Genomic DNA, 24,980 nt, shown 5'->3' with positions numbered 1-24,980 from the left:
ATTTTTTCTTTCTTTCTTTTATCCTCCAGCGCCCCCAGCTTCCAAATCATGGTTTACAACATTAATATTCTATCTTCTGCATTCTTACTCTTTTTCTCTATGCAGATTAACAATCTTTTTATTATTGTATTGAAATTTCCATGAATGTTCAAGGAAATGGGATACAACAGTTTTTCATTCTTTCTTTTATCCCGCATAACCCCTCAGATTCCAAATCATTGTTGACAACATTAACATTCTATCTTCGTCATTCTTACTCTTTTTCTCTATGCAGATTAAGAATCTCTTTATTATTTTATTGAAATTTCAATGAATGTTCATAGAAATGTGACACAAGAGTTTTTCTTTCTTTCTTTTATCCCCCAGCCCAACAGCTTCCAAATCTTAGTTCCCAACACTAATATTCTATCTTCTGCATTCTTACACTTTTTCTTTATGCATATTAACAATCTTTTTATTATTTTATTGAAATTTCGATGAATGTTCAAGGAAATGGGATACAACAGTTTTTCTTTCATTCTTTTATCCACCACCCCCCCAGCTTCCAAATCATGATTGAAAACATTAATATTCTACCTTCTGCATTCTTACTGTTTTCCTTTATGCAGATTAACAATCTTTTCTTATTTTATTGAAATTTCCATGAAAGTTCAAGGAAATGGGATACAACAGTTTTTCTTTCTTTCTTTTATCCCCCAACACGCCCCAGCTTCCCAATCATGGTTGACAACATTAATATTCTATCTTCTGCATTCTTACTCTTTTTCTTTATGCAGATTAACAATCTTTTTATTATTTTATTGAAATTTCCATGAATTTTCAAGGAAATGGGATACAACAATTTTTCTTTCTTTCTTTTATCCCGCACAACCCCCCAGCTTCCAAATCATTGTTGACAACATTAACATTTTATCTTCTGCATTCTTACTCTTTTTCTTTATGCAGATTAACAATCTTTTTATTATTTTATTGAAATTGCCATGAATGTTCAAGGAAATGGGATACAACAGTTTTTCTTTCTTTCTTTTATCCCCCACCCCCGCCAGCTTCCAAATCATGGTAGACAACATGAACATTCTATCTCCTGCATTCTTACTCTTTTTCTTTATGCAGATTAACAATCTTTTATTATTTATTTGAAATTTCCATGAATGTTCAAGGAAATGGGATACAACAGTTTTTTATTCTTTCTTTCATCCCCCACCCTCCCAGCTTCCAAATCATGGTTGACAACATAATATTGTATCTTCTGCCTTCATACTCTTTTTCTTTATGCATGTAACAATCTTGTCATTATTTTACTGAAATTTCATGAATGTTCAAAGAAATGGGATACAACATTTTCTCTTTCTTTCTTTTATCCCCCACTCCCCAAGCTTCCAAATCATGGTTGACAACATTAATATTCTATCTTCTGCATTCTTACTCTTTTTCTTTATGCAGATTACCAATCTTTTTAATATTTAATTGAAATTTCCATGAATGTTCAAGGAAATGGTATACAACAGTTTTTCTTTCATTCTTTTATCCCCCAATCCCCCAAGCTTCCAAATCATGGTTGACAAGATTAATAGTCTATCTTCTGCATTCTTACTATTTTTCTTTATGCAGAATAACAATCTTTTTATTATTTTACTGAAATTTCCATGAATGTTCAAGGAAATGGGATACAACAGTTTTTCTTTCTTTCTTTTATCCCCCACAACCCCCCAGCTTCCAAAACATGGTTGACAACATTAATTATCTATCTTCTGCATTCTTACTCTTTTTCTTCATGCAGATTAACAATCTTTTTATTATTGTATTGAAATTTCCATGAATGTTCAAGGAAATGGGATACAACAGTTTTTCTTTCTTTCTTTTATCCCCCACCCCCGCCAGCTTTCAAATCATGGTTGACAACATAATATTGTATCTTCTGCCTTCATACTCTTTTTCTTTATGCATTTAACAATCTTGTCATTATTTTACTGAAATTTCATGAATGTTCAAGGAAATGGGATACAACATTTTCTCTTTCTTTCTTTTAACCCCCACTCCCCAATCTTCCAAATCATGGTTGACAACATTAATATTCTATCTTCTGCATTCTTACTCTTTTTCTTTATGCAGATTACCAATCTTTTTAATATTTAATTGAAATTTCCATGAATGTTCAAGGAAATGGTATACAACAGTTTTTCTTTCTTTCTTTTATCCCCCACCACCCACCACCTTCCAAATCATGGTTGACAACATTCATATTCAATCTTCTGTATTCTTACACTTTTTCTTTATGTAAATAACAATCTATTTCTTATTTTATTGAAATTTCCATGAATGTCCAAGGAAATGGGATACAACATTTTTTCTTTCTCTCTTTTATCCCCCACGCCCCCAGCTTCCAAATCGTGGTTGACAACATTAATATTCAATCTTCGGCATTCTTACACTTTTTCTTTATGCAGATTAACAATCTTTTTATTATTTTAATGAAATTTCCATGAATGTTCAAGGAAATGGAATACAACAGTTTTTCTTTCTTTCTTTTATCCCCCACCACCTCCCACCTTCCAAATCATGGTTGGCAACAGTAATATTCAATCTTCTGCATTCTTACACTTTTACTTTATGCAGATTAACAATCTTTTTATTATTTTATTAAAATTTCCATGAATGTTCAAGGAAATTGGATACAACAGTTTTTCTTTCTTTCTTTTATCCCCCGCTTGCCCGCAGCTTCTAATTCATGGTTGACAACATTAATATTCTATCTTCTGCATTCTTACTCTTTTTCTTTATGCAGATTAACTATCTTTTTATCATTTTATTGAAATTTCTATGAATGTTCAAGGAAATGGGATACAACAGTTTTTCTTACTTTCTTTTATCCCCCACGCCCCCCCAGCTTCCAAATCATGTTTGACAACATTAATATTCTATCTTCTGCATTCTTTCACTTTTTCTTTATGCAGACTAACAATCTTTTTATTATTTTATTGAATTTTCCATGAATGTTCAAGGAAATGTGATACAACATTATTTCTTTCTTTCTTTTATCCCGCACGCCCCCAGCTTCCAAATCGTGGTTGACAATATTAATATTCAATGTTCTGCATTCTTACACTTTTTCTTTATGCAGATTAACAATTTTTTATTATTTTATTGAAATTTCCATGAATGTTCAAGGAAATGGGATGCAACAGTTTTTCTTTCTTTCTTTCATCCCCCTACCCCCCCAGCTTCCAAATCATGGTTGACAACATTAATATTCCATCTTCTGCATTCTTACTCTTTTTCTTTATGCAGATTAACAATCTTTTCTTATTTTATTGAAATTTCCATGAAAGTTCAAGGAAATGGGATACAACAGTTTTTCTTTCTTTCTTTTATCCCCCAACACGCCCCAGCTTCCCAATCATGGTTGACAACATTAATATTCTATCTTCTGCATTCTTACTCTTTTTCTCTGTGCAGATTAACAATCTTTTTACTATTTTATTGAAATTTCCATGAATGTTCAAGGAAATGGGATACAACAGTTTTTCTTTCTTTCTTTTATCCCCCACAACCCCCCAGCTTCTAAAACATGGTTGACAACATTAATATTCTATCTTCTGCATTCTTACTCTTTTTCTTTATGCAGATTAACAATCTTTTTATTATTGTATTGAAATTTCCATGAATGTTCAAGGAAATGGGATACAACAGTTTTTCTTTCTTTCTTTTATCCCCCACCCCCGCCAGCTTCCAAATCATGGTTGACAACATGAACATTCTATCTCCTGCATTCTTACTCTTTTTCTTCATGCAGATTAACAATCTTTTATTATTTATTTGAAATTTCCATGAATGTTCAAGGAAATGGGATACAACAGTTTTTTTTTCTTTCTTTCATCCCCCACCCTCCCAGCTTCCAAATCATGGTTGACAACATAATATTGTATCTTCTGCCTTCATACTCTTTTTCTTTATGCATTTAACAATCTTGTCATTATTTTACTGAAATTTCATGAATGTTCAAGGAAATGGGATACAACATTTTCTCTTTCTTTCTTTTATCCCCCACTCCCCAAGCTTCCAAATCATGGTCGACAACATTCATATTCTATCTTCTGCATTCTTACTCTTTTTCTTTATGCAGATTACCAATCTTTTTAATATTTTATTGAAATTTCCATGAATGTTCAAGGAAATGGTATACAACAGTTTTTCTTTCTTTCTTTTATCCCCCACCACCCACCACCTTCCAAATCATGGTTGACAACATTAATATTCAATCTTCTGTATTCTTACACTTTTTCTTTATGTAAATAACAATCTATTTATTATTTTATTGAAATTTCCATGAATGTCCAAGGAAATGGGATACAACAGTTTTTCTTTCTTTCTTTTATCCCCCACCCCCGCCAGCTTCCAAATCATGGTTGACAACATGAACATTCTATCTCCTGCATTCTTACTCTTTTTCTTCATGCAGATTAACAATCTTTTATTATTTATTTGAAATTTCCATGAATGTTCAAGGAAATGGGATACAACAGTTTTTTTTTCTTTCTTTCATCCCCCACCCTCCCAGCTTCCAAATCATGGTTGACAACATAATATTGTATCTTCTGCCTTCATACTCTTTTTCTTTATGCATTTAACAATCTTGTCATTATTTTACTGAAATTTCATGAATGTTCAAGGAAATGGGATACAACATTTTCTCTTTCTTTCTTTTATCCCCCACTCCCCAAGCTTCCAAATCATGGTCGACAACATTCATATTCTATCTTCTGCATTCTTACTCTTTTTCTTTATGCAGATTACCAATCTTTTTAATATTTTATTGAAATTTCCATGAATGTTCAAGGAAATGGTATACAACAGTTTTTCTTTCTTTCTTTTATCCCCCACCACCCACCACCTTCCAAATCATGGTTGACAACATTAATATTCAATCTTCTGTATTCTTACACTTTTTCTTTATGTAAATAACAATCTATTTATTATTTTATTGAAATTTCCATGAATGTCCAAGGAAATGGGATACAACATTTTTTCTTTCTTTCTTTTATCCCCCACACCCCCAGCTTCCAAATCGTGGTTGACAACATTAGTATTCAATCTTCGGCATTCTTACACTTTTTTTTAATGCAGTTGAACAATCTTTTTATTATTTTAATGAAATTTCTATGAATGTTCAAGGAAATGGAATACAACAGTTTTTCTTTCTTTCTTTTATCTCCCACCACCTCCCACCTTCCAAATCATGGTTGGCAACAGTAATATTCAATCTTGTGCATTCTTACACTTTTACTTTATGCAGATTAACAATCTTTTTATTATTTTATTAAAATTTCCATGAATGTTCAAGGAAATTGGATACAACAGTTTTTCTTTCTTTCTTTTATTCCCCACTTGCCCGCAGCTTCTAATCCATGGTTGACAACATTAATATTCTATCTTCTGCATTCTTACTCTTTTTCTTTATGCAGATTAACTATCTTTTTATTATTTTATTGAAATTTCCATGAATGTTCAAGGAAATGGGATACAACAGTTTTTCTTACTTTCTTTTATCCCCCACCCCCCCCCCAGCTTCCAAATCATGTTTGACAACATTAATATTCTATCTTCTGCATTCTTACACTTTTTCTTTATGCAGACTAACAATCTTTTTATTATTTTATTGAAATTTCCATGAATGTTCAAGGAAATGTGATACAACATTATTTCTTTCTTTCTTTCATCCCGCACGCCCCCAGCTTCCAAATCGTGGTTGACAATATTAATATTCAATGTTCTGCATTCTTACACTTTTTCTTTATGCAGATTAACAATTTTTTATTATTTTATTGAAATTTCCATGAATGTTCAAGGAATAGGGATACAAAGGTTTTTCTTTCTTTCTTTCATCCCCCTACCCCCCCAGCTTCCAAAACATGGTTGACAACATTAATATTCCATCTTCTGCATTCTTACTCTTTTTCTTTATGCAGATTAACAATCTTTTATTATTTTATTGAAATTTCCATGAAAGTTCAAGGAAATGGGATACAACAGTTTTTCTTTCTTTCTTTTATCCCCCAACACGCCCCAGCTTCCCAATCATGGTTGACAACATTAATATTCTATCTTCTGCATTCTTACTCTTTTTCTTTATGCAGATTAACAATCTTTTTATTATTTTATTGAAATTTCCATGAATGTTCAAGGAAATGGTATACAACAGTTTTTCTTTCTTTCTTTTATCCCGCACAACCCCCCAGATTCCAAATCATTGTTGACAACATTAACATTCAATCTTCTGCATTCTTAATCTTTTTCTTTATGCAGATTAACAATCTTTTTATTATTTTATTGAAATTGCCATGAATGTTCAAGGAAATGGGATACAACATTTTTTCTTTCTTTCTTTTATCCTCCAGCGCCCCCAGCTTCCAAATCATGGTTTACAACATTAATATTCTATCTTCTGCATTCTTACTCTTTTTCTCTATGCAGATTAACAATCTTTTTATTATTGTATTGAAATTTCCATGAATGTTCAAGGAAATGGGATACAACAGTTTTTCATTCTTTCTTTTATCCCGCATAACCCCTCAGATTCCAAATCATTGTTGACAACATTAACATTCTATCTTCGTCATTCTTACTCTTTTTCTCTATGCAGATTAAGAATCTCTTTATTATTTTATTGAAATTTCAATGAATGTTCATAGAAATGTGACACAAGAGTTTTTCTTTCTTTCTTTTATCCCCCAGCACAACAGCTTCCAAATCTTAGTTCCCAACACTAATATTCTATCTTCTGCATTCTTACACTTTTTCTTTATGCATATTAACAATCTTTTTATTATTTTATTGAAATTTCGATGAATGTTCAAGGAAATGGGATACAACAGTTTTTCTTTCATTCTTTTATCCACCACCCCCCCAGCTTCCAAATCATGATTGAAAACATTAATATTCTACCTTCTGCATTCTTACTGTTTTCCTTTATGCAGATTAACAATCTTTTCTTATTTTATTGAAATTTCCATGAAAGTTCAAGGAAATGGGATACAACAGTTTTTCTTTCTTTCTTTTATCCCCCCACACCCACCAGCTTCCCAATCATGGTTGACAACATTAATATTCTATCTTCTGCATTCTTACTCTTTTTCTCTATGCAGATTAACAATCTTTTTATTATTTTATTGAAATTTCCATGAATTTTCAAGGAAATGGGATACAACAATTTTTCTTTCTTTCTTTTATCCCGCACAACCCCCCAGCTTCCAAATCATTGTTGACAACATTAACATTTTATCTTCTGCATTCTTACTCTTTTTCTTTATGCAGATTAACAATCTTTTTATTATTTTATTGAAATTGCCATGAATGTTCAAGGAAATGGGATACAACAGTTTTTCTTTCTTTCTTTTATCCCCCACCCCCGCCAGCTTCCAAATCATGGTTGACAACATGAACATTCTATCTCCTGCATTCTTACTCTTTTTCTTTATGCAGATTAACAATCTTTTATTATTTATTTGAAATTTCCATGAATGTTCAAGGAAATGGGATACAACAGTTTTTTATTCTTTCTTTCATCCCCCACCCTCCCAGCTTCCAAATCATGGTTGACAACATAATATTGTATCTTCTGCCTTCATACTCTTTTTCTTTATGCATGTAACAATCTTGTCATTATTTTACTGAAATTTCATGAATGTTCAAAGAAATGGGATACAACATTTTCTCTTTCTTTCTTTTATCCCCCACTCCCCAAGCTTCCAAATCATGGTTGACAACATTAATATTCTATCTTCTGCATTCTTACTCTTTTTCTTTATGCAGATTACCAATCTTTTAAATATTTTATTGAAATTTCCATGAATGTTCAAGGAAATGGTATACAACAGTTTTTCTTTCTTTCTTTTATCACCCACCACCCACCACCTTCCAAATCATGGTTGACAACATTAATATTCAATCTTCTGTATTCTTACACTTTTTCTTTATGTAAATAACAATCTATTTATTATTTTATTGAAATTTCCATGAATGTCCAAGGAAATTGGATACAACATTTTTTCTTTCTTTCTTTTATCCCCCACGCCCCCAGCTTCCAAATCGTGGTTGACAACATTAATATTCAATCTTCGGCATTCTTACACTTTTTCTTTATGCAGTTGAACAATGTTTTTATTATTTTAATGAAATTTCTATGAATGTTCAAGGAAATGGAATACAACAGTTTTTCTTTCTTTCTTTTATCTCCCACCACCTCCCACCTTCCAAATCATGGTTGGCAACAGTAATATTCAATCTTGTGTATTCTTACACTTTTACTTTATGCAGATTAACAATCTTTTTTATTATTTTATTAAAATTTCCATGAATGTTCAAGGAAATTGGATACAACAGTTTTTCTTTCTTTCTTTTATCCCCCACTTGCCCGCAGCTTCTAATTCATGGTTGACAACATTAATATTCTATCTTCTGCATTCTTACTCTTTTTCTTTATGCAGATTAACTATCTTTTTATTATTTTATTGAAATTTCCATGAATGTTCAAGGAAATGGGATACAACAGTTTTTCTTACTTTCTTTTATCCCCCACCCCCCCAGCTTCCAAATCATGTTTGACAACATTAATATTCTATCTTCTGCATTCTTACACTTTTTCTTTATGCAGACTAACAATCTTTTTATTATTTTATTGAAATTTCCATGAATGTTCAAGGAAATGTGATACAACATTATTTCTTTCTTTCTTTCATCCCGCACGCCCCCAGCTTCCAAATCGTGGTTGACAATATTAATATTCAATGTTCTGCATTCTTACACTTTTTCTTTATGCAGATTAACAATTTTTTATTATTTTATTGAAATTTCCATGAATGTTCAAGGAAATGGGATACAAAGGTTTTTCTTTCTTTCTTTCATCCCCCTACCCCCCCAGTTTCCAAAACATGGTTGACAACATTAATATTCCATCTTCTGCATTCTTACCCTTTTTGTTTATGCATATTAACAACCTTTTTATTATTGTATTGAAATTTCCATGAATGTTCAAGGAAATGGGATAAAAAAGTTTTTCTTTCTTTCCTTTATCCCCCACCCCCGCCAGCTTCCAAATCATGGTTGACAACATTAATATTCTATCTTCTGCATTCTTACTCTTTTTCTCTATGCAGATTAAGAATCTCTTTATTATTTTATTGAAATTTCAATGAATGTTCATAGAAATTTGACACAAGAGTTTTTCTTTCTTTCTTTTATCCCCCACCCCCCAAGCTTCCAAATCATGGTTCACAACACTAATCGTCTATCTTCAGCATTCTTACACTTTTTCTTTATGCATATTAACAATCTTTTTATTATTTTATTGAAATTTCCATGAATGTTCAAGGAAATGGGATACAACAGTTTTTCTTTCTTTCTTTTATCCCCCACCTCCCCCAGCTTCCAAATCATGGTTGACAACATTAATATACTATCTTCTGCATTCTTACTGGTTTTCTTTATGCAGATTAACAAACTTTTTATTATTGTATTGAAATTTCCATGAATGTTCAAGGAAATGGGATACAACAGTTTTTCTTTCTTTCTTTTCTCCCCCACCCCTGCCAGCTTCCAAATCATGGTTGACAACATGAACATTCTATCTCCTGCATTCTTACTCTTTTTCTTTATGCAGATTAACAATCTTTTATTATTTTATTGAAATTTCCATGAATGTTCAAGGAAATGGTATACAACAGATTTTCTTTCTATCTTTTATCCCCCACCAACCCCCACCTTCCAAATCATGGTTGACAACATTAATATTTAATCTTCTGTATACTTACACATTTTCTTTATGTAAATAACAATCTATTTATTATTTTATTGAAATTTCCATGAATGTCCAAGGAAATGGGACACAACATTTTTTCTTTCTTTCTTTTATCCCCCACGCCCCCAGCTTCCAAATCGTGGTTGACAACATTAATATTCAATCTTCGGCATTCTTACACTTTTTCTTTATGCAGATTACCAATCTTTTTATTATTTTATTGAAATTTCCATGAATGTTCAAGGAAATGGTATACAACAGTTTTTCTTTCTTTCTTTTATCCCCCACCACCCCCCAACTTCCAAATCATGGTTGACAACATTAATATTCAATCTTCGGCATTTTTACACTTTTTCTTTATGTAAATAACAATCTATTTATTATTTTATTGAAATTTCCATGAATGTTCAAGGAAATGGGATACAACAGTTTTTCTTTCTTTCTTTCATCCCCCAACCCCCCCAGCTTCCAAATCATGGTTGACAACATAATATTCTATCTTCTGCCTTCATACTCTTTTTCTTTATGCAGATTCACAATCTTGTCATTATTTTATTGAAATTCCATGAATGTTCAAGGAAATGGGATACAACAATTTCTCTTTCTTTCTTTTATCCCCCACGCTCCAAGCTTCCAAATCATGGTTGACAATATTAATATTCTATCTTCTGCATTCTTATTCTTTTTCTTTATGCAGATTACCATTCTTTTTATTATTTTATTGAACTTTCCATGAATGTTCAAGGAAATGGTATACAACAGTTTTTCTTTCTTTCTTTTATCCAGCACCTCCGCCATCTTCCAAATCATGGTTGGCAACATTAATATTCAATCTTCTGCATTCTTACACTTTTACTTTATGCAGATTAACAATCTTTTTCTTATTTTATTGAAAATTCCATGAATGTTCCAGTAAATGGGATACAACAGTTTTTCTTTCTTTCTTTTATCCTCCAGCGACCCCAGCTTCTAAATCATGGTTGCCAACATTAATATACTATCTTCTGCATTCTTACTCTTTTTCTTTATGCAGATTAACAATCTTTTTATTATTTTATTGAAATTTCCATGAATGTTCAAGGAAATGGGATACAGCAGTTTTTCTTTCTTTCTTTCATCCCCCACACCCCCCAGCTTCCAAATCATGGTTGACAACATAATATTCTATCTTCTGCCTTCATACTCTTTTTCTTTATGCATTTAACAATCTTGTCATTATTTTATTGAAATTTCATGAATGTTCAAGGAAATGGGATAAAACATTTTCTCTTTCTTTCTTGTATCCCCCACTCCCCATGCTTCCAAATCATGGTTAACAACATTAATATTCTATCTTCTGCATTCTTACTCTTTTTCTTTATGCAGATTACCAATCTTTTTAATATTTTATTGAAATTTCCATGAATGTTCAAGGAAATGGTATACAACAGTTTTTCTTTCTTTCTTTTATCCCCCACCACCCCCACCTTCCAAATCATGGTTGACAACATTAATATTCAATCTTCTGTATTCTTACACTTTTACTTTATGCAGATTAAGAATCTTTTTATTATTTTATTAAAATTTCCATGAATGTTCAAGGAAATTGGATACAACGGTTTTTCTTTCTTTCTTTTATCCCCCACTGTCCCGCAGCTTCTAAATCATGGTTGACAACATTAATATTCTATCTTCTGCATTCTTACTCTTTTTCTTTATGCAGATTAACTATCTTTTTATTATTTTATTGAAATTTCCATGAATGGTCAAGGAAATGGGATACAACAGTTTTTCTTACTTTCTTTTATCCCCCACCCCCCCCAGCTTCCAAATCATGTTTGACAACATTAATATTCTATCTTCTGCATTCTTACACTTTTTCTTTATGCAGACTAACAATCTTTTTATTATTTTATTGAAATTTCCATGAATGTTCAAGGAAATGTGATACAACATTATTTCTTTCTTTCTTTCATCCCGCACGCCCCCAGCTTCCAAATCGTGGTTGACAATATTAATATTCAATGTTCTGCATTCTTACACTTTTTCTTTATGCAGATTAACAATTTTTTATTATTTTATTGAAATTTCCATGAATGTTCAAGGAAATGGGATACAAAGGTTTTTCTTTCTTTCTTTCATCCCCCTACCCCCCCAGCTTCCAAAACATGGTTGACAACATTAATATTCCATCTTCTGCATTCTTACTCTTTTTCTTTATGCAGATTAACAATCTTTTATTATTTTATTGAAATTTCCATGAAAGTTCAAGGAAATGGGATACAACAGTTTTTCTTTCTTTCTTTTATCCCCCAACACGCCCCAGCTTCCCAATCATGGTTGACAACATTAATATTCTATCTTCTGCATTCTTACTCTTTTTCTTTATGCAGATTAACAATCTTTTTATTATTTTATTGAAATTTCCATGAATGTTCAAGGAAATGGTATACAACAGTTTTTCTTTCTTTCTTTTATCCCGCACAACCCCCCAGATTCCAAATCATTGTTGACAACATTAACATTCAATCTTCTGCATTCTTAATCTTTTTCTTTATGCAGATTAACAATCTTTTTATTATTTTATTGAAATTGCCATGAATGTTCAAGGAAATGGGATACAACATTTTTTCTTTCTTTCTTTTATCCTCCAGCGCCCCCAGCTTCCAAATCATGGTTTACAACATTAATATTCTATCTTCTGCATTCTTACTCTTTTTCTCTATGCAGATTAACAATCTTTTTATTATTGTATTGAAATTTCCATGAATGTTCAAGGAAATGGGATACAACAGTTTTTCATTCTTTCTTTTATCCCGCATAACCCCCCAGATTCCAAATCATTGTTGACAACATTAACATTCTATCTTCGTCATTCTTACTCTTTTTCTCTATGCAGATTAAGAATCTCTTTATTATTTTATTGAAATTTCAATGAATGTTCATAGAAATGTGACACAAGAGTTTTTCTTTCTTTCTTTTATCCCCCACCCCAACAGCTTCCAAATCTTAGTTCCCAACACTAATATTCTATCTTCTGCATTCTTACACTTTTTCTTTATGCATATTAACAATCTTTTTATTATTTTATTGAAATTTCGATGAATGTTCAAGGAAATGGGATAAAACAGTTTTTCTTTCTTTCTTTTATCCCGCACAACCCCCCAGATTCCAAATCATTGTTGACAACATTAACATTCTATCTTCGTCATTCTTACTCTTTTTCTCTATGCAGATTAAGAATCTTTTTATTATTTTATTGAAATTTCCATGAATGTTAAAGGAAATGGGATACAACACTTTTTCTTTCTTTCTATCATCCCCCAACCCCACCAGCTTCCAAATCATTGTTGACAACATTAATATTCTATCTTCTGCATTCTTACTATTTTTCTTTATGCAGATTACCAATCTTTTTATTATTTTATTGAAATTTCCATGAATGTTCAAGGAAATGGGATACAACAGTTTTTCTTTCATTCTTGTATCCCCCAGCCCCCCAGCTTCCAAATCATGATTGAAAAAATTAATATTCTACCTTCTGCATTCTTACTGTTTTTCTTTATGCAGATTAACAATCTTTTCTTATTTTATTGAAATTTCCATGAATGTTCAAGGAAATGGGATACAACACTTTTTCTGTCTTTCTTTTATCCCCCACCCCCGCCAGGTTCCAAATCATGGTTGACAACATGAACATTCTATCTCCTGCATTCTTACTCTTTTTCTTTATGCAGATTAACTATCTTTTATTATTTTATTGAAATTTCCATGAATGTTCAAGGAAATGGGATACAACAGTTTTTCTTTCTTTCTTTTATCCCCCACGCTCCAAGCTTCCAAATCATGGTTGACAACATTAATATTCTATCTTCTGCATTCTTACTCTTTTTCGTTATGTAGATTACCAATCTTTTTATTATTTTATTGAACTTTCCATGAATGTTCAAGGAAATGGTATACAACAGTTTTTCTTTCATTCTTTTATCCCCCAACCCCCCAAGCTTCCAAATCATGGTTGACAAGATTAATAGTCTATCTTCTGCATTCTTACAATTTTTCTTTATGCAGAATAACAATCTTTTTATTATTTTACTGAAATTTCCATGAATGTTCAAGGAAATGGGATACAACAGTTTTTCTTTCTTTCTTTTATCCCCCACAACCCCCCAACTTCCAAAACATGGTTGACAACATTAATTATCTATCTTCTGCATTCTTACTCTTTTTCTTTATGCAGATTAACAATCTTTTTATTATTGTATTGAAATTTCCATGAATGTTCAAGGAAATGGGATACAACAGTTTTTCTTTCTTTCTTTTATCCCCCACCCCCGCCAGCTTCCAAATCATGGTTGACAACATAATATTGTAACTTCTGCCTTCATACTCTTTTTCTTTATGCATTTAACAATCTTGTCATTATTTTACTGAAATTTCATGAATGTTCAAGGAAATGGGATACAACATTTTCTCTTTCTTTCTTTTATCCCCCACTACCCAATCTTCCAAATCATGGTAGACAACATTAATATTCTATCTTCTGCATTCTTACTCTTTTTCTTTATGCAGATTACCAATCTTTTTAATATTTAATTGAAATTTCCATGAATGTTCAAGGAAATGGTATACAACAGTTTTTCTTTCTTTCTTTTATCCCCCACCACCCACCACCTTCCAAATCATGGTTGACAACATTCATATTCAATCTTCTGTATTCTTACACTTTTTCTTTATGTAAATAACAATCAATTTCTTATTTTATTGAAATTTCCATGAATGTCCAAGGAAATGGGATACAACATTTTTTCTTTCTCTCTTTTATCCCCCACGCCCCCAGCTTCCAAATCGTGGTTGACAACATTAATATTCAATCTTCGGCATTCTTACACTTTTTCTTTATGCAGATTAACAATCTTTTTATTATTTTAATGAAATTTCCATGAATGTTCAAGGAAATGGAATACAACAGTTTTTCTTTCTTTCTTTTATCCCCCACCACCTCCCACCTTCCAAATCATGGTTGGCAACAGTAATATTCAATCTTCTGCATTCTTACACTTTTACTTTATGCAGGTTAACAATCTTTTTATTATTTTATTAAAATTTCCATGAATGTTCAAGGAAATTGGATACAACAGTTTTTCTTTCTTTCTTTTATCCCCCACTTGCCCGCAGCTTTTAATTCATGGTTGACAACATTAATATTCTATCTTCTGCATTCTTACTCTTTTTCTTTATGCAGATTAACTATCTTTTTATCATTTTATTGAAATTTCTATGAATGTTCAAGGAAATGGGATACAACAGTTTTTCTTACTTTCTTTTATCCCCCACGCCCCCCCAGCTTCCAAATCATGTTTGACAACATTAATATTCTATCTTCTGCATTCTTTCACTTTTTCTTTATGCAGACTAACAATCTTTTTATTATTTTATTGAATTTTCCATGAATGTTCAAGGAAATGTGATACAACATTATTTCTTTCTTTCTTTTATCCCGCAAGCCCCCAGCTTCCAAATCGTGGTTGACAATATTAATATTCAATGTTCTGCATTCTTACACTTTTTCTTTATGCAGATTAACAATTTTTTATTATTTTATTGAAATTTCCATGAATGTTCAAGGAAATGGGATGCAACAGTTTTTCTTTCTTTCTTTCATCCCCCTACCCCCCCAGCTTCCAAATCATGGTTGACAACATTAATATTCCATCTTCTGCATTCTTACTCTTTTTCTTTATGCAGATTAACAATCTTTTCTTATTTTATTGAAATTTCCATGAAAGTTCAAGGAAATGGGATACAACAGTTTTTCTTTCTTTCTTTTATCCCCCACCCCCGCCAGCTTCCAAATCATGGTTGACAACATGAACATTCTATCTCCTGCATTCTTACTCTTTTTCTTCATGCAGATTAACAATCTTTTATTATTTATTTGAAATTTCCATGAATGTTCAAGGAAATGGGATACAACAGTTTTTTTTTCTTTCTTTCATCCCCCATTCTCCCAGCTTCCAAATCATGGTTGACAACATAATATTGTATCTTCTGCCTTCATACTCTTTTTCTTTATGCATTTAACAATCTTGTCATTATTTTACTGAAATTTCATGAATGTTCAAGGAAATGGGATACAACATTTTCTCTTTCTTTCTTTTATCCCCCACTCCCCAAACTTCCAAATCATGGTCGACAACATTCATATTCTATCTTCTGCATTCTTACTCTTTTTCTTTATGCAGATTACCAATCTTTTTAATATTTTATTGAAATTTCCATGAATGTTCAAGGAAATGGTATACAACAGTTTTTCTTTCTTTCTTTTATCCCCCACCACCCACCACCTTCCAAATCATGGTTGACAACATTAATATTCAATCTTCTGTATTCTTACACTTTTTCTTTATGTAAATAACAATCTATTTATTATTTTATTGAAATTTCCATGAATGTCCAAGGAAATGGGATACAACATTTTTTCTTTCTTTCTTTTATCCCCCACACCCCCAGCTTCCAAATCGTGGTTGACAACATTAGTATTCAATCTTCGGCATTCTTACACTTTTTTTTTATGCAGTTGAACAATCTTTTTATTATTTTAATGAAATTTCTATGAATGTTCAAGGAAATGGAATACAACAGTTTTTCTTTCTTTCTTTTATCTCCCACCACCTCCCACCTTCCAAATCATGGTTGGCAACAGTAATATTCAATCTTGTGCATTCTTACACTTTTACTTTATGCAGATTAACAATCTTTTTATTATTTTATTAAAATTTCCATGAATGTTCAAGGAAATTGGATACAACAGTTTTTCTTTCTTTCTTTCATCCCGCACGCCCCCAGCTTCCAAATCGTGGTTGACAATATTAATATTCAATGTTCTGCATTCTTACACTTTTTCTTTATGCAGATTAACAATTTTTTATTATTTTATTGAAATTTCCATGAATGTTCAAGGAAATGGGATACAAAGGTTTTTCTTTCTTTCTTTCATCCCCCTACCCCCCCAGCTTCCAAAACATGGTTGACAACATTAATATTCCATCTTCTGCATTCTTACTCTTTTTCTTTATGCAGATTAACAATCTTTTATTATTTTATTGAAATTTCCATGAAAGTTCAAGGAAATGGGATACAACAGTTTTTCTTTCTTTCTTTTATCCCCCAACACGCCCCAGCTTCCCAATCATGGTTGACAACATTAATATTCTATCTTCTGCATTCTTACTCTTTTTCTTTATGCAGATTAACAATCTTTTTATTATTTTATTGAAATTTCCATGAATGTTCAAGGAAATGGTATACAACAGTTTTTCTTTCTTTCTTTTATCCCGCACAACCCCCCAGATTCCAAATCATTGTTGACAACATTAACATTCAATCTTCTGCATTCTTAATCTTTTTCTTTATGCAGATTAACAATCTTTTTATTATTTTATTGAAATTGCCATGAATGTTCAAGGAAATGGGATACAACATTTTTTCTTTCTTTCTTTTATCCTCCAGCGCCCCCAGCTTCCAAATCATGGTTTACAACATTAATATTCTATCTTCTGCATTCTTACTCTTTTTCTCTATGCAGATTAACAATCTTTTTATTATTGTATTGAAATTTCCATGAATGTTCAAGGAAATGGGATACAACAGTTTTTCATTCTTTCTTTTATCCCGCATAACCCCCCAGATTCCAAATCATTGTTGACAACATTAACATTCTATCTTCGTCATTCTTACTCTTTTTCTCTATGCAGATTAAGAATCTCTTTATTATTTTATTGAAATTTCAATGAATGTTCATAGAAATGTGACACAAGAGTTTTTCTTTCTTTCTTTTATCCCCCACCCCAACAGCTTCCAAATCTTAGTTCCCAACACTAATATTCTATCTTCTGCATTCTTACACTTTTTCTTTATGCATATTAACAATCTTTTTATTATTTTATTGAAATTTCGATGAATGTTCAAGGAAATGGGATACAACAGTTTTTCTTTCATTCTTTTATCCACCACCCCCCCGGCTTCCAAATCATGATTGAAAACATTAATATTCTACCTTCTGCATTCTTACTGTTTTCCTTTATGCAGATTAACAATCTTTTCTTATTTTATTGAAATTTCCATGAAAGTTCAAGGAAATGGGATACAACAGTTTTTCTTTCTTTCTTTTATCCCGCCACACCCACCAGCTTCCCAATCATGGTTGACAACATTAATATTCTATCTTCTGCATTCTTACTCTTTTTCTCTATGCAGATTAACAATCTTTTTATTATTTTATTGAAATTTCCATGAATGTTCAAGGAAATGGGATACAACAATTTTTCTTTCTTTCTTTTATCCCGCACAACCCCCCAGCTTCCAAATCATTGTTGACAACATTAACATTCTATCTTCTGCATTCTTACTCTTTTTCTTTATGCAGATTAACAATCTTTTTATTATTTTATTGAAATTGCCATGAATGTTCAAGGAAATGGGATACAACTGTGTTTCTTTCTTTCTTTTATCCTCCAGCGCCCCCAGCTTCCAAATCATGGTTGACAACATTAACATTCTATCTCCTGCATTCTTACTGTTTTCCTTTATGCAGATTAACAATCTTTTCTTATTTTATTGAAATTTCCATGAAAGTTCAAGGAAATGGGATACAACAGTTTTTCTTTCTTTCTTTTATCCCCCCACACCCACCAGCTTCCCAATCATGGTTGACAACATTAATATTCTATCTTCTGCATTCTTACTCTTTTTCTCTATGCAGATTAACAATCTTTTTATTATTTTATTGAAATTTCCATGAATGTTCAAGGAAATGGGATACAACAGTTTTTCTTTCTTTCTTTCATCACCCACCCCCCCAGCTTCCAAATCATGGATAACAACATAATATTCTATCTTCTGCCTTCATATTCTTTTTCTTTATGCAGATTCACAATCTTGTCATTATTTTATTGAAATTTCATGAATGTTCAAGGAAATGGGATACAACAGTTTTTCTTTCTTTCTTTTATCCCCCACCCCCGCCAGCTTCCAAATCATGGTTGACAACATGAACATTCTATCTCCTGCATTCTTACTCTTTTTCTTCATGCAGATTAACAATCTTTTATTATTTATTTGAAATTTCCATGAATGTTCAAGGAAATGGGATACAACAGTTTTTTATTCTTTCTTTCATCCCCCACCATCCCAGCTTCCAAATCATGGTTGACAACATAATATTGTATCTTCTGCCTTCATACTCTTTTTCTTTATGCATGTAACAATCTTGTCATTATTTTACTGAAATTTCATGAATGTTCAAAGAAATGGGATACAACATTTTCTCTTTCTTTCTTTTATCCCCCACTCCCCAAGCTTCCAAATCATGGTTGACAACATTAATATTCTATCTTCTGCATTCTTACTCTTTTTCTTTATGCAGATTACCAATCTTTTAAATATTTTATTGAAATTTCCATGAATGTTCAAGGAAATGGTATACAACAGTTTTTCTTTCTTTCTTTTATCCCCCACCACCCACCACCTTCCAAATCATGGTTGACAACATTCATATTCAATCTTCTGTATTCTTACACTTTTTCTTTATGTAAATAACAATCTATTTATTATTTTATTGAAATTTCCATGAATGTCCAAGGAAATGGGATACAACATTTTTTCTTTCTCTCTTTTATCCCCCACGTCCCCAGCTTCCAAATCGTTGTTGACAACATTAATATTCAATCTTCGGCATTCTTACACTTTTTCTTTATGCAGATTAACAATCTTTTTATTATTTTAATGAAATTTCCATGAATGTTCAAGGAAATGGAATACAACAGTTTTTCTTTCTTTCTTTTATCCCCCACCACCTCCCACCTTCCAAATCATGGTTGGCAACAGTAATATTCAATCTTCTGCATTCTTACACTTTTACTTTATGCAGATTAACAATCTTTTTATTATTTTATTAAAATTTCCATGAATGTTCAAGGAAATTGGATACTACAGTTTTTCTTTCTTTCTTTTATCCCCCACTTGCCCGCAGCTTCTAATTCATGGTTGACAACATTAATATTCTATCTTCTGCATTCTTACTCTTTTTGTTTATGCAGATTAACTATCTTTTTATCATTTTATTGAAATTTCTATGAATGTTCAAGGAAATGGGATACAACATTATTTCTTTCTTTCTTTTATCCCGCACGCCCCCAGCTTCCAAATCGTGGTTGACAATATTAATATTCAATGTTCTGCATTCTTACACTTTTTCTTTATGCAGATTAACAATTTTTTATTATTTTATTGAAATTTCCATGAATGTTCAAGGAAATGGGATGCAACAGTTTTTCTTTCTTTCTTTCATCCCCCTACCCCCCCAGCTTCCAAATCATGGTTGACAACATTAATATTCCATCTTCTGCATTCTTACTCTTTTTCTTTATGCAGATTAACAATCTTTTCTCATTTTATTGAAATTTCCATGAAAGTTCAAGGAAATGGGATACAACAGTTTTTCTTTCTTTCTTTTATCCCCGAACACGCCCCAGCTTCCCAATCATGGTTGACAACATTAATATTCTATCTTCTGCATTCTTACTCTTTTTCTTTATGCAGATTAACAATCTTTTTATTATTTTATTGAAATTTCCATGAATGTTCAAGGAAATGGGATACAGCAGTTTTTCTTTCTTTCTTTCATCCCCCACACCCCCCAGCTTCCAAATCATGGTTGACAACATAATATTCTATCTTCTGCCTTCATACTCTTTTTCTTTATGCATTTAACAATCTTGTCATTATTTTATTGAAATTTCATGAATGTTCAAGGAAATGGGATAAAACATTTTCTCTTTCTTTCTTGTATCCCCCACTCCCCATGCTTCCAAATCATGGTTAACAACATTAATATTCTATCTTCTGCATTCTTACTCTTTTTCTTTATGCAGATTACCAATCTTTTTAATATTTTATTGAAATTTCCATGAATGTTCAAGGAAATGGTATACAACAGTTTTTCTTTCTTTCTTTTATCCCCCACCACCCCCACCTTCCAAATCATGGTTGACAACATTAATATTCAATTTTCTGTATTCTTACACTTTTACTTTATGCAGATTAAGAATCTTTTTATTATTTTATTAAAATTTCCATGAATGTTCAAGGAAATTGGATACAACGGTTTTTCTTTCTTTCTTTTATCCCCCACTGGCCCGCAGCTTCTAAATCATGGTTGACAACATTAATATTCTATCTTCTGCATTCTTACTCTTTTTCTTTATGCAGACTAACAATCTTTTTATTATTTTATTGAAATTTCCATGAATGTTCAAGGAAATGTGATACAACATTATTTCTTTCTTTCTTTCATCCCCCACGCACCCAGCTTCCAAATCGTGGTTGACAATATTAATATTCAATGTTCTGCATTCTTACACTTTTTCTTTATGCAGATTAACAATCTTTTTATTATTTTATTGAAATTTCCATCAATGTTCAAGGAAATGATACAACAGTTTTTCTTTCTTTCTTTCATCCCCCTACCCCCACAGCTTCCAAATCATGGTTGACAACATTAATATTCCATCTTCTGCATTCTTACACTTTTTCTCTATGCAGATTAACAATCTTTTTATTATTTTATTGAAATTTCCATGAGTGTTCAAGGAAATGGGATACAACAGTTTTTCTTTCTTTCTTTTATCCCCCACCCCCCCGGCTTCCAAATCATGGTTGACAACATTAATATTCCATCTTCTGCATTCTTACTCTTTTTCTTTATGCAGATTAGCAATCTTTTTATTATTTTATTGAAATTTCCATGAATGTTCAAGGAAATGGGAGGCAACAGTTTTTCTTTCTTTCTTTTATCCCCCAACCCCCCAGCGTCAAAATCATGGTTGACAACACTAATATTCTATCTTCTGCATTCTTACTCTTTTTCTTTATGCAGATTACCAATCTTTTTATTATTTTATTGAACTTTCCATGAATGTTCAAGGAAATGGTATACAACTGTTTTTCTTTCTTTCTTTTATCCCCCACTCCCCCCCAGTTTACAAATCATGGTTGACAACATTAATATTCTATCTTCTGCATTCTTACTCTTTTTCTTTATGCAGATTAACAATCTTTTTATTATTTTATTGAAATTTCCATGAATGTTCCAGTAAATGGGATACAGCCGTTTTTCGTTCTTTCTTTTATCCTCCAGCGACCCCAGCTTCCAAATCATGGTTGACAACATTAATATTCTATCTTCTGCATTCTTACTCTTTTTCTTTATGCAGATTAACAATCTTTTTATTATTTTATTGAAATTTCCATGAATGTACCAGGAAATGGGATACAACAGTTTTTCTTTCTTTCTTTTATCCAGCACCCCTGCCATCTTCCAAATCATGGTTGACAACATTAATATTCAATCTTCTGCATTCTTACACTTTTACTTTATGCAGATTAACAATCTTTTTCTTATTTTATTGAAAATTCCATGAATGTTCCAGTAAATGGGATACAACAGTTTTTCTTTCTTTCTTTTATCCTCCAGCGCCCCCAGCTTCTAAAACATGGTTGACAACATTAATATACTATCTTCTGCATTCTTACTCTTTTTCTTTATGCAGATTAACAATCTTTTTATTATTTTATTGAAATTTCCATGAATGTTCAAGGAAATGGGATACAACAGTTTTTCCTTCTTTCTTTCATCCCCCACCCCCCCACAGCTTCCAAATCATGGTTGACAACCTAATATTCTATCTTCTGCCTTCATACTCTTTTTCTTTATGCATTTAACAATCTTGTCATTATTTTATTGAAATTTCATGAATGTTGAAGGAAATGGGATAAAACATTTTCTCTTTCTTTCTTGTATCCCCCACTCCCCATGCTTCCAAATCATGGTTGACAACATTAATATTCTATCTTCTGCATTCTTACTCTTTTTCTATATGCAGATTACCAATCTTTTTAATATTTTATTGAAATTTCCATGAATGTTCAAGGAAATGGAATACAACAGTTTTTCTTTCTTTCTTTTATCCCCCACCACCTCCCACCTTCCAAATCATGGTTGGCAACAGTAATATTCAATCTTCTGCATTCTTACACTTTTACTTTATGCAGATTAACAATCTTTTTATTATTTTATTAAAATTTCCATGAATGTTCAAGGAAATTGGATACAACAGTTTTTCTTTCTTTCTTTTATCCCCCACTTGCCCGCAGCTTCTAATTCATGGTTGACAACATTAATATTCTATCTTCTGCATTCTTACTCTTTTTCTTTATGCAGATTAACTATCTTTTTATCATTTTATTGAAATTTCTATGAATGTTCAAGGAAATGGGATACAACAGTTTTTCTTACTTTCTTTTATCCCCCACGCCCCCCCAGCTTCCAAATCATGTTTGACAACATTAATATTCTATCTTCTGCATTCTTTCACTTTTTCTTTATGCAGACTAACAATCTTTTTATTATTTTATTGAAATTTCCATGAATGTTCAAGGAAATGTGATACAACATTATTTCTTTCTTTCTTTTATCCCGCACGCCCCCAGCTTCCAAATCGTGGTTGACAATATTAATATTCAATGTTCTGCATTCTTACACTTTTTCTTTATGCAGATTAACAATTTTTTATTATTTTATTGAAATTTCCATGAATGTTCAAGGAAATGGGATGCAACAGTTTTTCTTTCTTTCTTTCATCCCCCTACCCCCCCAGCTTCCAAATCATGGTTGACAACATTAATATTCCATCTTCTGCATTCTTACTCTTTTTCTTTATGCAGATTAACAATCTTTTCTTATTTTATTGAAATTTCCATGAAAGTTCAAGGAAATGGGATACAACAGTTTTTCTTTCTTTCTTTTATCCCCCAACACGCCCCAGCTTCCCAATCATGGTTGACAACATTAATATTCTATCTTCTGCATTCTTACTCTTTTTCTCTGTGCAGATTAACAATCTTTTTACTATTTTATTGAAATTTCCATGAATGTTCAAGGAAATGGGATACAACAGTTTTTCTTTCTTTCTTTTATCCCCCACAACCCCCCAGCTTCTAAAACATGGTTGACAACATTAATATTCTATCTTCTGCATTCTTACTCTTTTTCTTTATGCAGATTAACAATCTTTTTATTATTGTATTGAAATTTCCATGAATGTTCAAGGAAATGGGATACAACAGTTTTTCTTTCTTTCTTTTATCCCCCACCCCCGCCAGCTTCCAAATCATGGTTGACAACATGAACATTCTATCTCCTGCATTCTTACTCTTTTTCTTTATGGAGATTAACAATCTTTTATTATTTATTTGAAATTTCCATGAATGTTCAAGGAAATGGGATACTACAGTTTTTTTTTCTTTCTTTCATCCCCCACCCTCCCAGCTTCCAAATCATGGTTGACAACATAATATTGTATCTTCTGCCTTCATACTCTTTTTCTTTATGCATTTAACAATCTTGTCATTATTTTACTGAAATTTCATGAATGTTCAAGGAAATGGGATACAACATTTTCTCTTTCTTTCTTTTATCCCCCACTCCCCAAGCTTCCAAATCATGGTCGACAACATTCATATTCTATCTTCTGCATTCTTACTCTTTTTCTTTATGCAGATTACCAATCTTTTTAATATTTTATTGAAATTTCCATGAATGTTCAAGGAAATGGTATACAACAGTTTTTCTTTCTTTCTTTTATCCCCCACCACCCACCACCTTCCAAATCATGGTTGACAACATTAATATTCAATCTTCTGTATTCTTACACTTTTTCTTTATGTAAATAACAATCTATTTATTATTTTATTGAAATTTCCATGAATGTCCAAGGAAATGGGATACAACATTTTTTCTTTCTTTCTTTTATCCCCCACATCCCCAGCTTCCAAATCGTGGTTGACAACATTAGTATTCAATCTTCGGCATTCTTACACTTTTTTTTTATGCAGTTGAACAATCTTTTTATTATTTTAATGAAATTTCTATGAAAGTTCAAGGAAATGGGATACAACAGTTTTTCTTTCTTTCTTTTATCCCCCCACACCCACCAGCTTCCCAATCATGGTTGACAACATTAATATTCTATCTTCTGCATTCTTACTCTTTTTCTCTATGCAGATTAACAATCTTTTTATTATTTTATTGAAATTTCCATGAATGTTCAAGGAAATGGGATACAACAATTTTTCTTTCTTTCTTTTA

The sequence above is a fragment of the Cynocephalus volans genome, chromosome 4 (genome assembly GCF_027409185.1).
Source record: "Cynocephalus volans isolate mCynVol1 chromosome 4, mCynVol1.pri, whole genome shotgun sequence".
In the NCBI taxonomy this organism is placed as follows: Eukaryota; Metazoa; Chordata; class Mammalia; order Dermoptera; family Cynocephalidae; genus Cynocephalus; species Cynocephalus volans.
This window is presented reverse-complemented; position numbering follows the sequence as displayed.